Source organism: Podarcis cretensis (assembly GCF_951804945.1).
Source record: "Podarcis cretensis genome assembly, chromosome: 5".
In the NCBI taxonomy this organism is placed as follows: Eukaryota; Metazoa; Chordata; class Lepidosauria; order Squamata; family Lacertidae; genus Podarcis; species Podarcis cretensis.
The window spans coordinates 50,970,698-50,984,706 of NC_137174.1; the positions used below are offsets into that span (position 1 = coordinate 50,970,698).

General features: G+C 41.5%; 1 protein-coding gene and 1 long non-coding RNA gene across 4 annotated transcripts in view; one reads left to right on the forward strand and one right to left on the reverse strand.

Annotated features, from left to right (window-relative positions):
* ATRNL1 (attractin like 1) overlaps nt 1-14,009 on the reverse strand; it is a 512,979-nt gene that overhangs the window by 471,175 nt on the left and 27,795 nt on the right. The gene's annotated exons all lie outside the window — the stretch shown is intronic.
* On the forward strand, nt 2,297-4,381 carry LOC307216559. Its single transcript, XR_013839148.1, has 3 exons — nt 2,297-2,558; nt 3,849-3,929; nt 4,188-4,381. It is a non-coding gene; the product is annotated as an uncharacterized lncRNA (long non-coding RNA).

Below are 14,009 nucleotides of genomic sequence, written 5' to 3' on the forward strand. Positions count from 1 at the left end.
CGGAATGAATTAAGTACTTAACCCAAGGTACCACTGTAGTTATCATCCTTTCTTGGAAGTCTGTAAAGGGGATTTAAATATATTGCATTTGTACAAGTTTTATAGCTAGTCCAGCTATGAAGTCTATGGATTACAAATGTTTGGCAACTGAAGGCGAAAGACAGGGTTTGGCCAATTCATCTAAGGAGCACTTGCTTTTAATTGGCATTTGGCCTATAAGTAAATATAGGATTGCATTCCTAATATTTGTCTGTAGTGTACATTTTATCTTATGGGATATATAAATACTTTCATGTTTGTGAACTCATAATTTAGTATTTCACCTTAACTCTTGCTCTTTAGCAGAGTATGGAACTTTTTTCTACTTCTATTTTAGCAAACAACATTAAGCATATCACCAAGAGAGTCCATCGGTGGAAGAAGGCCCCCACCCTAGATTGATTAGAAATCTGGCTCAATCAAAAGAGCTAAGAAGACAGAAAATACTTTTTTTGCAACGCAAAAATTTTACAAGCAATTTTTCTTTACTCCCATTGTACTTTTAATAATCACCGAACAAAAACACAGAATTGTAGCGTTCAAAGGGTCATACAGTCCAACCTCCAACAATATAAGAATCACAGTTAAAGAATCCATGACACATGTCCATCCAACTTCTGTTTAGAAACATCCATAGAAAAAGAATCTTCAAAACACAGTACTGTCTGAATACCAACTGCTTCATGAGCCCCCACTACTCCACGATCTGGCCTAGATTCTGAGGTAGCCCCACTACCATCACAGAGGTGGGGAAAGAGTGACGCCACAAAGTTTGGCACTATTTCCCCCATGTTTTAATACCAAGCTGACTGTTTAAAAATGAATGATCATATCCTCAGGCAGGTCATAGATAAAAGAAATGTAGACTTGAAAGGAACCACAAGGGTCATCTGGTCCATCTCCCTGCAATGAAGGAATCTTTTGTGCAGCGTCCACAACCCTGAGATTATTTTGCCCAACATGGGGCTCAAACCCAGAACTGAGGTTAAGAGTCTCATGGTCTACTGACTTAACTGTAAATTCTCCCCCACTGCCATCCCATTCTCTAGGAATAATCTCCTTCCTTTGAGGGCTCCTCTCATCTCTTCACTTGACCCTGTTTCTGTAACTTAAAATTTCTGGACAATTTCTTTAGTTCAAGCCAAGGTTGTAGTGATTAGAGATGTTATAATTTATACATCCTAGTGTTTTAACTTAAATTATTCATGTGTGCTGTCAGCTTTAATTGCACTTCACCATAGCTTTTGACTTAGTATAGAAAGTGTCTGAACCACTCCTATTTGTGGATTTCATAAGATAAAAGGAAACTTTATTTCCCTTTCCCCATGTTTTACCTTGCAAGTGGGAGAGAAGAGAAAAGAGGAACATAAAACATTAAAATTACTGGATATCTGGTCAACAAGCAAGTAGGAACAAACATAAAATGCATTTTTTCTGTGGCCAAACTATAGGTTGCAATGCACAGAACTATCATCTAACGGCCCATTTTAAATTTGCATTTTAAACCCTGTGGAGGCAATGCTGTAAATATTGAGCAGAGGTGAAGTGTTGTGCCCCCTTCTCTAATTGCTCCCACTGGAAGCTATTTTCCCTTATATAAATGAACCATCACATTACAGGCCTTTGCATTTAACTTGTGTCTTGTTCAGCCTTCTTAATTTTAAAAACAAATATGAACAAGAGATGATCAGTCTGCCATTTTCTTCAGCCTGATTTATTCATCACGGGCAATCCTGTTATTATTATTTATTATATACCACCCTATACCTACAGGTCTCAGGGCAGTTCACAAGATAAAATCACAATATTAAAAACATGAAATACACAATCAAAATAAAAACAAAAGCAACCCAATAACCTCCCCTCAAACACATTTCAAAAGGGCATTAGATGTTAATCAGCCAAAGGCCTGGTTAAAGAGGAACGCCTTTGCCTGGTGCCTAATGAATGCACCAAGTGAACCTCCCCTGGGAGAGCATTCCACAAACGGGGAACCACTGCAGGAAAGGTCCATTTTCATGTTGCCACCCTTCAGACCTCTCATGGAGGGAGCAAACAAAGAAGGGCTTCAGAAGATGATCTCATGGTCTGGGTAGGTTCATATGAAAAGATGTGGTCCTTGAAGCATTGCAGTCCTGAGCCATTTAAGGCTTTATAGGTCTAAACTACGGTTACCAGACTTTTTTCAAGGCACTGCCAGGGACAAGGGGCATCACAGCACCTTCCTTGCTCCCCCGTTAAACTCACCATCTCTGCACTGGCCGTTGGAGAGAGAGGAGGGAGAGAAAGCAAAGGAGCCCGCCCGCCTGCCTGCCTTCCTCCCCTCCGTTTCCCCCTCAGCCTTCACTTTTGTGCCTCTTTGTTCCTGTGAGAAGCCACCACCGCACTCCATCTCTATCTCGCAACGCAGCACAGCTCTTTTCTATGCTTCTCCTCCTCTTCTTCACCACCTCAGCGCCTCGCTCGCCCCCCCCCCAACTTGGGTTCTTCTGCTGTGGGCGGCTCTGCCTGAGTTCAGGGTGAGCATTGATCGAGGAAGCGAGCCAGAAGGAAGCTCTCTGTCTCGCGCCTCGGTTTAAATAGCCCCCCCCCCCCCGCCAGCGGATTGACTAGCTGGAACTGGCTGTTGCCTTGCCGGAAGTCCCCAGGCATAAATCCGGGGACATTACTTAAAATCTGGGGACATTCCGGGGACAGATTTTGTCCGAGAATGGATTGGTGAATCCGGGGGCTGTCCCTGTGAATCTAGGGACTGTCCCCAGGAACCGGGGATGTCTGGTAACCCTAGTCTAAACCAGCACTTTGAATTGGGCCTGGAAACTAATTGGTAGCCAGTGCAGCTGGGCCTAGATAAGTGTAATATGCTCAAAACTGTCTTGCCCCGGCGAGCAACCTGGCTGCTGAATTCTGTACTAGATGAAGTTTCCGAACTGTCTTCAGAGGCAGCCCTACGTATAATGCATTGCAGTAATCTAACCTTGAAGTTACCAGAGCATAGGCTAGTTGGGCTATCCTTGTCCAGATAAGGGCACAGCTAGGCCACCAGCTGAAGCTGATGGAATGCACTCTGTGCCACTGAGGCCACTTGAGCTGTGGCAGCAAAGGATCCAGGAGTACCCCCAAGCTATGAACCTGCTCCTTCAGAGGAAATGTAACCCCATCTAGAACAGGCAACCTCCCAGTCATCTGGTCAAAGAAACCACCCACTAACAGTTTCTCAGTCTTATCTGGATTGAGTTTCAGTTTGTTTGCTCTCATTCAGTCCACTATCGAGACAAGATACCGTTCCTACAGCTAGTAAACATGGAAATCCCTTAAAATAAGGGATTGTTATTCAGCCTCCACAGTGGGCACATGTCTCAGATACATACCTTCTAAGAGTCTCATGTAGTTAGATCTTTAGACACTGGCAATAGTACATCTTGGCAAATTCATCCAGTAACTTATAGTCATAGACTCACAGAAATGTAGCGTTGGAAGGGACCATGAGGGTCAACTAGTTCAACTCCCTGCAATGCAGGGGTTTTTTTGCCCAATGCGTTAGTGTACTATAATTGTATATAGGCTTTCTTAATACATCCTGTACTGTAGCTGCTGTTGCCTGACTTTTCACTGGTATTCCAATTTAACAATCTATTGCCTTGCCACATATTGATATAGATTTAGTAAACAATTGATAAACTGAGAAACAACAATAAGACAATGGGTTACACTTCTAAAACAAACCCTATAGCTAGAGCAGCAAGCTCAAATTTATGGACAACAATGGTCTAAAGTACTTTCACAAGGCTTTTTTTTTATAAATGCAGAGACAACCTAAGACTGCAAGATAATTTGTGGAAGCACCATGAGTTGCAACAGGAGAAGAAGCTGTACACTACAAATTACAGGTGATAAAATGAATACTGCATATATAATTAAACACTGTTGTCACAACTAGCAATGAAAAGTTACTCTGAGTAAAGGTTTTCATTAAATTCGTTTTATTTTTTAAAATATGGCCACCATCCATATTGGTAATTGTATGTCAAAGTTTGGCCTGTGGATCTCTGTATTTGAATTCTTGTTTCTAGCTTGTTCAAATTTTACAGTAATATACTTCAGTGCTCCACTCATTTGAAATAATCATATATTTCTTTCTTCCCCAGCCACTAATAGGAACACAGATGGCCAGTGGAAAAATTGGTACATGCTTTTCCATGTGAAAAATTTAATTTCTGCAGAGAATTCAAAATGGGAGGCCCAAGGCAAACAGAAGAGACTGAACATTAAATAGAAGTAAGTGTTTGGCTGATCTTCTAAGTTGCAAAGGAAATATAAAGTGGCAGTCAAATGGGAAAATGAAATAAAAACTGTTATGGCGTTAAAAAGAGCATGAAAGCATTTGTGGACCATATACATATTCCGGAAACCACACTGTAAAAAAAGAGCATAAGCCTATGGATGTTTACATAGACATAAGCTCCAATGAACTCAATGGGACTTACTTCCAAGGAAACAGGCGTAAGATTCCATTGCATATTTATTAATTTTACCTTTTTCTAGCATGTAAGAGCTTAATTTATCAGTTTTTTGTAGAAAGATAAATGCAGGTGCATCTGTCACAGACCAATTCCTTGAAATAATTTCTTCAATCCTGTGAAAACCAGTAAAGGTCTATTAAAGACCAGGGACTTCCCATCCATGCAAGAAGCAGTTTTCCTTTACTCTTGGGACAAACTGATGCTGGACGTTAAACATCTGGTGCACAGAAGCAACACTCAAAAATTCAAAACTCTTGGAATAATCAGACACGTTTATTGTATGATTTCTTTTTTAGTTTTCAAAAAGTTTGCTATATAAATGTTTTTAATCTACTACTAAGGAAAATTTCAAATCTTAACTTTCTCTCTCTCATGTGTCCTCAGTGACCTCTGTGCTGCATAATTTTATATGTTTTTCCCCCCTTTCAGCCAGACCTGCTACATTACACTAACAAGGATGTTTTCAAACACAGTCATGTCTCGTCGACAAGAACCTTTCATCTCACTTATGTAGGACAAGCAATATGAACTGGCCTACTGCAAAACCTAGTTTACTTGCAAGGCAGTGAAGGAATATAATCCTTGTACCATTTCAGAAACAGACTCAGACTAACTTCCAAGCTCATTTTCTTATACAGCAGTGAACACTATTAGTCCTCTGCTTTCCATTACAGTGGTACCTCGGGTTAAGAACTTAATTCGTTCTGGAGGTCCGTTCTTAACTTGAGGTCCCACTTTAGCCTCCCGCTGCCAATGCGCCACCGCCGCACGATTTCTGTTCTTATCCTGAGGCAAAGTTCTTAACCTGAGGTACTATTTCTGGGTTAGCGGAGTCTGTAACCTGAAGCATCTGTAACCCAAGGTACCACTACATAAAGTTCAGAACCAGCTTTGATTCTCCTGGACCTACTTCTAGAAAAAGTTACTTTTTTGCAGCACAGATTGACTCATACTAATTCATACTATTTTTTTATAATTGCACACTGAGTATGTTTATTGATCCTGGTACTTATTTTTTAATGCATTTTCTCACACTTGCCTCATTATCGGCTTCTGCTCCGTATGATCAATTTGTCTCAAATCAGTCATTGAAAAATATTTGTTATTCATTAACATTATCCTTTTCAAATCACTTTCAACCTCATATGAGTTAGATCACAGTACAATCAAATGATTTTAGTAGGTCACTAAAAAAATTGCAGATTCAATAAATATCAATCTAATCCCATCCAGATAATCACTGTATTTTACATTAAATGGGAACATTATACAAAGAAGCTGTTCTATGATTCCCTGAATTAGTGGTGAGACAGTCTCTGGTTTGTATTTTTTCTATCTTTGCTGATGCAAACAGTTATTTTTTTTCAGCCTCTGCACCACATCTACAATATTTTATATTGACATTTTTAAATGTCACCAATCAGCTAAAAAATAATAAAAATCCCAAGGCAGTGCACAACGAGCAACAATAAATACAGGGCTCTTTTTCAGCCGGAACTTACCAGAGTTCCAGCATGTCTCAGGTGAGTGCTATTGCCAAGAGAACAAGGGAGGTGTTCCTGGTGAGTTCCAGCACCACTTTTTCTAGAAAAATAGCACTGAATAAATATATAAAATAATTCCACCACCCAGTGGCACCAACTTGGCCCCCAGACCGTGGGCACCCAGTGCACGCATGTCACACCGCAACATCATGACCCCACATCAATGCGGGGTGCACACACATTCTGGAGACTGGGCCAGCACCTGCACCTCTGCCATGGCGCCTTTTTTGGGGCCCACTGCAGCAGCGGAAGCACCCTAGACACATGTCCACAACCAGAGCAGGCCTGAACACAGGCCCCGCAGTGGAGGCGCAGACCCCGGCCCAGTTGCCACCAGAGCACCAGAGGTAAGGCAGTGATGGGCAGAGGGTGCCAGAGGCCAGGCACCCACAGCAGAATTTTTGTGGGTGCCTGGGGCATAGTCACTCCATCCTCCCACCAATAATGCTACAAGAGGAAACTGGCTCCAGTTAATGTATTCCCACTGAAACCAAGAGAGAATCCAAAAGGACCCCCTTACCATCATGTTCACCTCTTTTTTCCCACCACATCAGAGAAGATGACTTATAAGAGCCCTGCAGCCAATCAGAGCACATCACCAGAAGCATACAAGATTTCATAGAATCATAGAACAGTAGCATTGGAAGAGTTCTCAGGGGTCATCGAGTCCAATTTCCCACCTTTTTTCCAACCATGGCCCCCTTCTGACCTTGTTTCCTTCCTGTGGCCCCCTCATGGGCGTAGCCGGGGGGCAGGGGGGCAACTGCCCACCCTAATAAGTAAAAATCAAATACAAATCAATACAAATCTGAGGTTCTGTCCTCCCTAACAAAGACCTACCCCCCAGCAAAAATCCTGGCTATACCCTTAACCCCCCTCCTACCAGTAGAAAGATAGCTATTTAAATGTTTGTTTACAAATTGAATATGTTTTACTTATAATTTTTATAATCTATACAAAATATAATCACATAACATGGTAGGAACATAATGAAATATTGTTGAAGCAGAAAAGCATATAATCATGGAACTGGAAGGGACCCCAAGGGTCATCTTTCTAGCGCAACCGCCTACAACATAGGAAACTCAGCTAAAACATCTATGACAGATGGCCATCCAACCTCTAATTAGAAACCTCCAAGGAAGAAGAGTCCAGAACCTCTCGAAGGAGATCCAACTTTCATGTACAGTGGTACCTTGGTTTACAGACGCTTCAGGTTACAGACTCCGCTAACCCAGAAATATTACCTCGGGTTAAGAACTTTGATTCAGGATGAGAACAGAAATCGTGCTCTGGCGGCGCGGTGGCAGCAGGAGGCCCCATTAGCTAAAATGGTGCTTCAGGTTAAGAACAGTTTCCGGTTAAGAACGGACCTCCGGAACGAATTAAGTTCTTAGTCCAAGATACCACTGTATTATAAAAAGTAAACAACACTTATTTGACCCAAGTTATTTGACACAGAGGGGTTCAGGGAGTTCTGTATATATGGGTGAATTTTTAAAAGCAAGTGATCCTCACTGACCTGGTGCAAAAAGATTTTGTCATCCGGTGGAGCCCTGGCTGCCCCTAGATAAAACACTATAGCCCTACACACCCTTACCTGGGAGTAAGGCCTACTTTCTTCTCAGTAGACACTTATTTATTTACTAGATGCTAGTCAGCAGACCAGGCGACCCCGCTCGGCTAGGCGCCAGGGTGGATTTCCCCCGTGCCGTGCAGAACTGGGCCAATGCTGCCGACGGGCCCTGTGCCCTTTGGCTGGGAAACACTGATCTAGTCTAACCCCCTGCAATGCAGCTCATGATAAAATGCATGGCATGGGGCAATATCACTTAGCTCCCAGATTTAAGGAACTAGAAACACACAAGCCTGGACCTTTAGTAGTGGTTAAGATTGGTGAAAGAGTACTTGGCGCATGTATCACACACAGGATTCTTACTGTGCTTTGTGCTTACCTTGACTGTGTGCACCTATTCTTAGCACTGAGAAATGGGATGTTATCAAATGCAGTTAAGCAGAGAAAACTATAGCTGAGATGGCAACTTTAATTTTATTAACCTAGAAATGAACCTTTGAAGCCAGGCTGTGAAACAGTTGTAAAGCCTTTATCCTCTTTGAAAGTGTCAACAATAAGTGATTTTGCTACTTTTCAGTGCAAGACAGCAGATTATAAAAAGCAAAACCAATTGCAAGCAAAGATTTGGAAGCAGAATTAATGCAGCGATGTGCTGATGGCAGACTCCCTTATTTAAATACGAGGTGGTAGACTCCTCATCATGACAACTCCGGTTGTTGAAGGAATTGGGTAAGGAGACCGAGAGGATATATGATAGCCATATTCAAATATCAAATTTCACATGGAGGATGGAGCAAGTTTTCTTTCTTCTGCGCTTGCGATTAGGACCCAAACCAATTGATCAAGTTACAGGAAAGAAGATTCCAACTAAATATCAGCAAGAACATTCTGGCAGTAAGTGCTGTTCAACAGTGGAACAGACTCCCATGAGAGGTGGTGGACTTTCCTTGGAAGTTTTTAAGCAGAGGTTGGGTGGCCATATATGATCTAGACGAGATTCCTGTATTGCAGGGGGCTGGACTATATGACCCTCAGGTTCCCTTCCAACTCTACAAATCTGTGATTCTATAATCATTTACCACTTCAAAATTAAAACTATAGTTGTGTATTAGTCATCAGATGAATGTAATGTAATCAAGAAAAACAGGGAAATATTGTAACCATAATTTTGGTAGAGCAGAGAAAATGTTCACGTAGTCCAGCACAGTCTCCAACGGCAGCCAGCAAATGCCCCCAAAATGTTCACCAGCGAGGAGAGCACGGGTCCTCCGCTGCCCACACCCTCCCTGCGCAGAAGACTTCCGCGCAGGGAGAGTAGGAGGAGACTGGGCGTCAAAGAACTTCTTTGCTGGAAGAAGTTCAAGAAACGCCCACTGACGGATTCTGCCAGCGATTGAGACAGCCACGGATGGGTGGCTGTCCGGACAGAAAGGGTTCACCCAGGTAACCCAGCCAGGTGTGGCGCCAACTTACGCACGAGCAACCCCCTAGAACCATTACAGGTGCACAGTTCAAAAAGAGTAAATATACACTCTCCTGCAGAAGTCAGTGTACAACAGGTTTTTAAGAAATGCCAGAACCAGAAACCATCAAACGTCATAATATGAACCACAGTAACTGACTGTGTACTAAAAGCTATCCAGAAACATCCACCAATACTACCTACATGCACTTATTTTGTCTGGAAAAGAAATTCTTTGTGCTTTATTTTTGAACTGCATTGGTAAAAATTTGCTTTAGCCTACAAGAATAGTCTAGTTGCAAATTCACATAATTATATAGATTACTAAGTGAAGTATTAAAATGACTACATTTTACAACATTTTTTTCTATAGAAATTTTGGTTGAAGGCTGCATGGCACTTAGCTATGACATTAAGTTTATATTGTGCTATAAATGAACCATTAACATTCAAAGATTTAAAAATGGTGAATATACCAATATACCACAGCTGCTAAAATATTCTGTTACACACACAGCAAGGTATGTTTTGTTTCTATGGTACTAGAGTTTAGTACAGAAGTGGCAACTCCTGGAAACATTTATTAAATACAGAGGCTGAGTATGAAAGGATTTCTGCTACTGCCCTGAAGTACAAAATTCTACAGTACTGAATAACCTTAATGATATGCCAAACAGCAATTGCAAGTAATTTATTCTCAAGGTTTTTATGAAAGTCATTACAGTTGCAGTATCATATCAGGTTATAATATTATTCATGGCTGTTGAGTAATCCATATGCTACTTTGTGACACATTTATTAACAAAATTTTTTCTTGCACTGGAACTAACATTTTGTTCTTCTTAAAGCATGAGTGTAAAAGATGGTATTCTCTGTATTTAAAGCAATATATTCAGGAACACCTTCATAAGCAGAATGAAGAGCATCATTGTTCCTTGCCACTACATGGGCCTAGCAATGATTCAGGGATGTATCCAACTAAGTCATACTCATACTCACTAAAATCAGTGGGCTTAAGTTATTCATGACTAACTTGTCCATCAATTTCAATGGGTCTACTTCAAGTATAACTCTGGCCAGATGCAATGCATGAATATTAAGGCTGTAATTTACAAAGACAACAGCACTAAAAACCTGAGTGTTAAGTGTTCATTTTGCTATAACAATCATCTCCATACATAAATGATGGTTATCTTCAAAGCCCCCAAAAGAGCAATACTATTTGCATTCAGCAAAGATCCTATCAGGGTAAGTGTTTGGGAGATAAAGTTATAATGTTATTCATATGGAGTCCATTAAGATCTTAGGATAAACAATAGGCACAACTCAGGTTTTTTTCTGGAGTGTCATGCTAGGATCCAAAGAATCATAAAAATATTTTGCATACTTAAATAAATTTGGGCATAGGTTGCTCAAAATAGCCTCCCCAGCCTGCACTGCATGGCAAACGTCTTTTGAAATAGGAAGTTTAAAAGCAATTTGTGATATGGCATGAAGTCTGGTGTTTGAACAAGTCCCATGGGGCACATACAACACTTGGGGCCTATTTAAAGTAGCTCTTTCAGTCATGTGTGTAGGGAACAGGAAAGGAAGAGGAACCTTTATTGCACACATGGAAGTCCCTTGCACCAGTGGAACTGCAGTGCTGGATATGACTCAGTGTATTAAAAAAGGTAATACAGACTGAAGGACCACACATATCTGCTATTTGGGTCCCTGAAGCACAGATTCACACAAAGCGGCAAAACGCTCTTGCAGGTTATTAACAGGATTTTTATTTGAAGTGCATATGCAAAACAAAGGTACAGGGCGATCAGTACGCAACCTGTACACAGTAGTCAGGGTGTGCCCCTTTATATAGATTTGCAAAATAGAATACCACCTGATCTCTTGTAAGTCACCTGATTTCTGGGAAATCGAAACTTATAATAAGTTCCTATTACCACATAAGGTCTTGGTCTTCTCTCCCTCCTTCCTGCAACCTCCCTCATCCTGGTATTACAAGAAATCCTTGTTCCTTATCTCTATCTGCCCAAGCTAGACATTCCGAGAGGCCCATTTGCAATGTAACATTTAAGCATGTCCTTCAATAATAGAACAATTATATTGTAATATGCTCCTTCAGTCCCCAATTTCACTGTTTGGACAGATTTCGCTCAAAGAGCAGAATCTCGTTCTCCTGTGGAAGACTTCCAAAATACAAGTAGTCATCCCGTCAAATTAAATGTGGCACAGAGACCACCATGTTAGGTGAGGACATAATCCAGGCCCAATTTTCACAATTGCTGTGCTATCAAATAAGAACAGGTTTAAACGGATACGCATAAAATAACACATATCGTCTTTCGTTACTTGTGGCATTCAAACACTTTGTGGACGTGGTCTATGCTTTACATTGAGCTGGAAGGTCCACCAATGACTGAAAAAAAATGCTGTTCGTTTTGTTTCCTTTCCTTTTCCCGTTCCCAGGTGTCAGAGTTAGTTCTCAGGTCTCACCCTCCAATATGCACAGCAACATATCCTGGTGAATCCCCGTAGGGCTTTCATCTTGACCACGTGCTTTGTCCCTGGCAGGTTTGGGCACGTCGTGAGGGAAGTGTCCTTGCCTTTTGCCTCTCTATGGGACCGCATCATTATTATTAGTGCTGGTCTCGCACTCTAGGAAAGTTGCTCAGTTGTCCTAAGGGGACCAGAGAAAAGTCAGTGCACCTGGGATACATGCCCAATCAGAACTGAGACCAATTTGAATTTATCTTGCCCCACGGTTTTCAATTTTCCCAACCAATCTGTTAAACAAAACCATTTGAAAGGGCACATGTCCAAATAAATCAATTCAACTCTATAAGGGATCATTTCAGCTAAAGCAAAGCATATACACCTTTATTTATCTGGTGGTATTATGGATCCAAAAACATGTCCTTGGTAAAACGAGGTTGTAGCACATTTAAAAAAGAACTGGGGTTATAAAGTGAGTAAATCTAATGAGTAGATTACACAATAGCCTGAAATATTGGAAAGCATGAGAATCCTCTTAAACTGGTGTTAGCAATAAAATACTATACTTTAAATTACACATAGACATTCCTTTCCTTTTCGTGGAAACAATACAATGTCAAACATATTTCAACATTCCAACATAAATAACATGTAATACAGAGCAAACTAATTAAACATCAGTTGCATATTTTGAGGCAATTATGAAGATTCTAGGTCTTCTTTCCAATCCTGGACCACAGTCTTGAGGTTCAAAAGTGACAAAAATGTCCTTATAATACAACTCCTCCCCCCTTTCGTTAGCACCACCCCATCTCAGTCATTATCCTTTGAAAGGAAAGAGTTCATGTGTCTTTGTTGCTGCTGCTGCTGTAGGTATTCTATAGTTTTGTAGTCAGGAGGAGTTGGGCCTAGGGTTTTCCATCACTGTCTGCAACAACATCTATAGAAGTGATATGCTGTAAGGAGGGGGGGGGCAGGGACTTAAAAGAGAGTTAGAAAGGAAGAAGGGGTAAAAAGCCCCTCCCCAAAAATGTCCTTAAGTTATCTTAGCTGCAGATAATAAAATTGTAGCATGTTAAGCATTGTATTCATTTCAACATTATCATTACATTTCCAGATAATTATTATAATTATCTGCTAAGGTTGCTTGTTTTCCTTCATTGAGTTACTCCACATATACAGACAAAAATAAAGAAATAGCTTAAAAATTACGTTTTCAGATGAAAACGGACTTGACAGAAAGACACCATATTTTGGAAAGAACTATTATTATTAAAAAAAATACAAAGAATACACACAAAAAATATTATTAAAGCCACACATATGGACATATGACACACGTATGGACAACATGTAGCATATAAAACATACATAAATTACCAATCTTCTGGTAATTGTAAGAAGAAGTTTAGCTCGCATCCTGTTCGTTTCTTTAAGCGAAATAGAACGGCCCCATATAAATTGTTTTACGACCCTTGTCTCCATAAAAAGGGTCTTTTGACCCTCCATGCTTCACCAAGCACTAGCCTGTTAATTAAACTGTCAGGGATGTCCCTCTGACTCCCTCTTTTCCCTTGCAAGGTGAATAGCCACAGACCTATCCTTAATCCCTAAGACGGATTCTTAAAATTCGTCCTTTTCTTTTTCCATTTCCAGAGGAGATCGTTCGGGGCGACTTATTCTGTGCGCACGTACTAAATCCTCATCCTCACGAGGAATTGATCAGATTCCTCTGCCCCCCCCCCCAATCCCTTGGGACCATCCATTACTCACCATCCTACGGTCGTATCGTTTCTCCCTAGCCGCCTTCTCCTGGTTTGCTGCTCTCCATGGCCCGGTAGACTGGGCAGAACACCCCCCTACTTCTTCAGCCAAAAATGGCTGGTGCGCGCTTTGAAGGCGGGGGAGGGTCCCCCCACCCTCCTCAGACCAGACAGGGAAGAGCAGACCTGCCTTTGTGTCAATTCTAGCAGTGGCGTAGCGTGGGTTGTCAGCACCCGGGGCAAGCCAGGTAATTTGCGCCCCCTAACCCTGGATTTGCGCCCCCTAACCCTATCCCTAACCCTAACCCCCAGATGTTGCGCCCGGTGCGGCCGGCCCCCCCTGCACCCCCCACGCTACGCCACTGAATTCTAGTGCTCATTATTATCCCGGGCGAGCCCCCAAGAAATGAAGGACCACACATATCTGCTATTTGGGTCCCTGAAGCACAGATTCACACAAAGCGGCAAAACGCTCTTGCAGGTTATTAACAGGATTTTTATTTGAAGTGCATATGCAAAACAAAGGTACAGGGCGATCAGTACGCAACCTGTACACAGTAGTCAGGGTGCCCCCTTTATATAGATTTGCAAAATAGAATACCACCT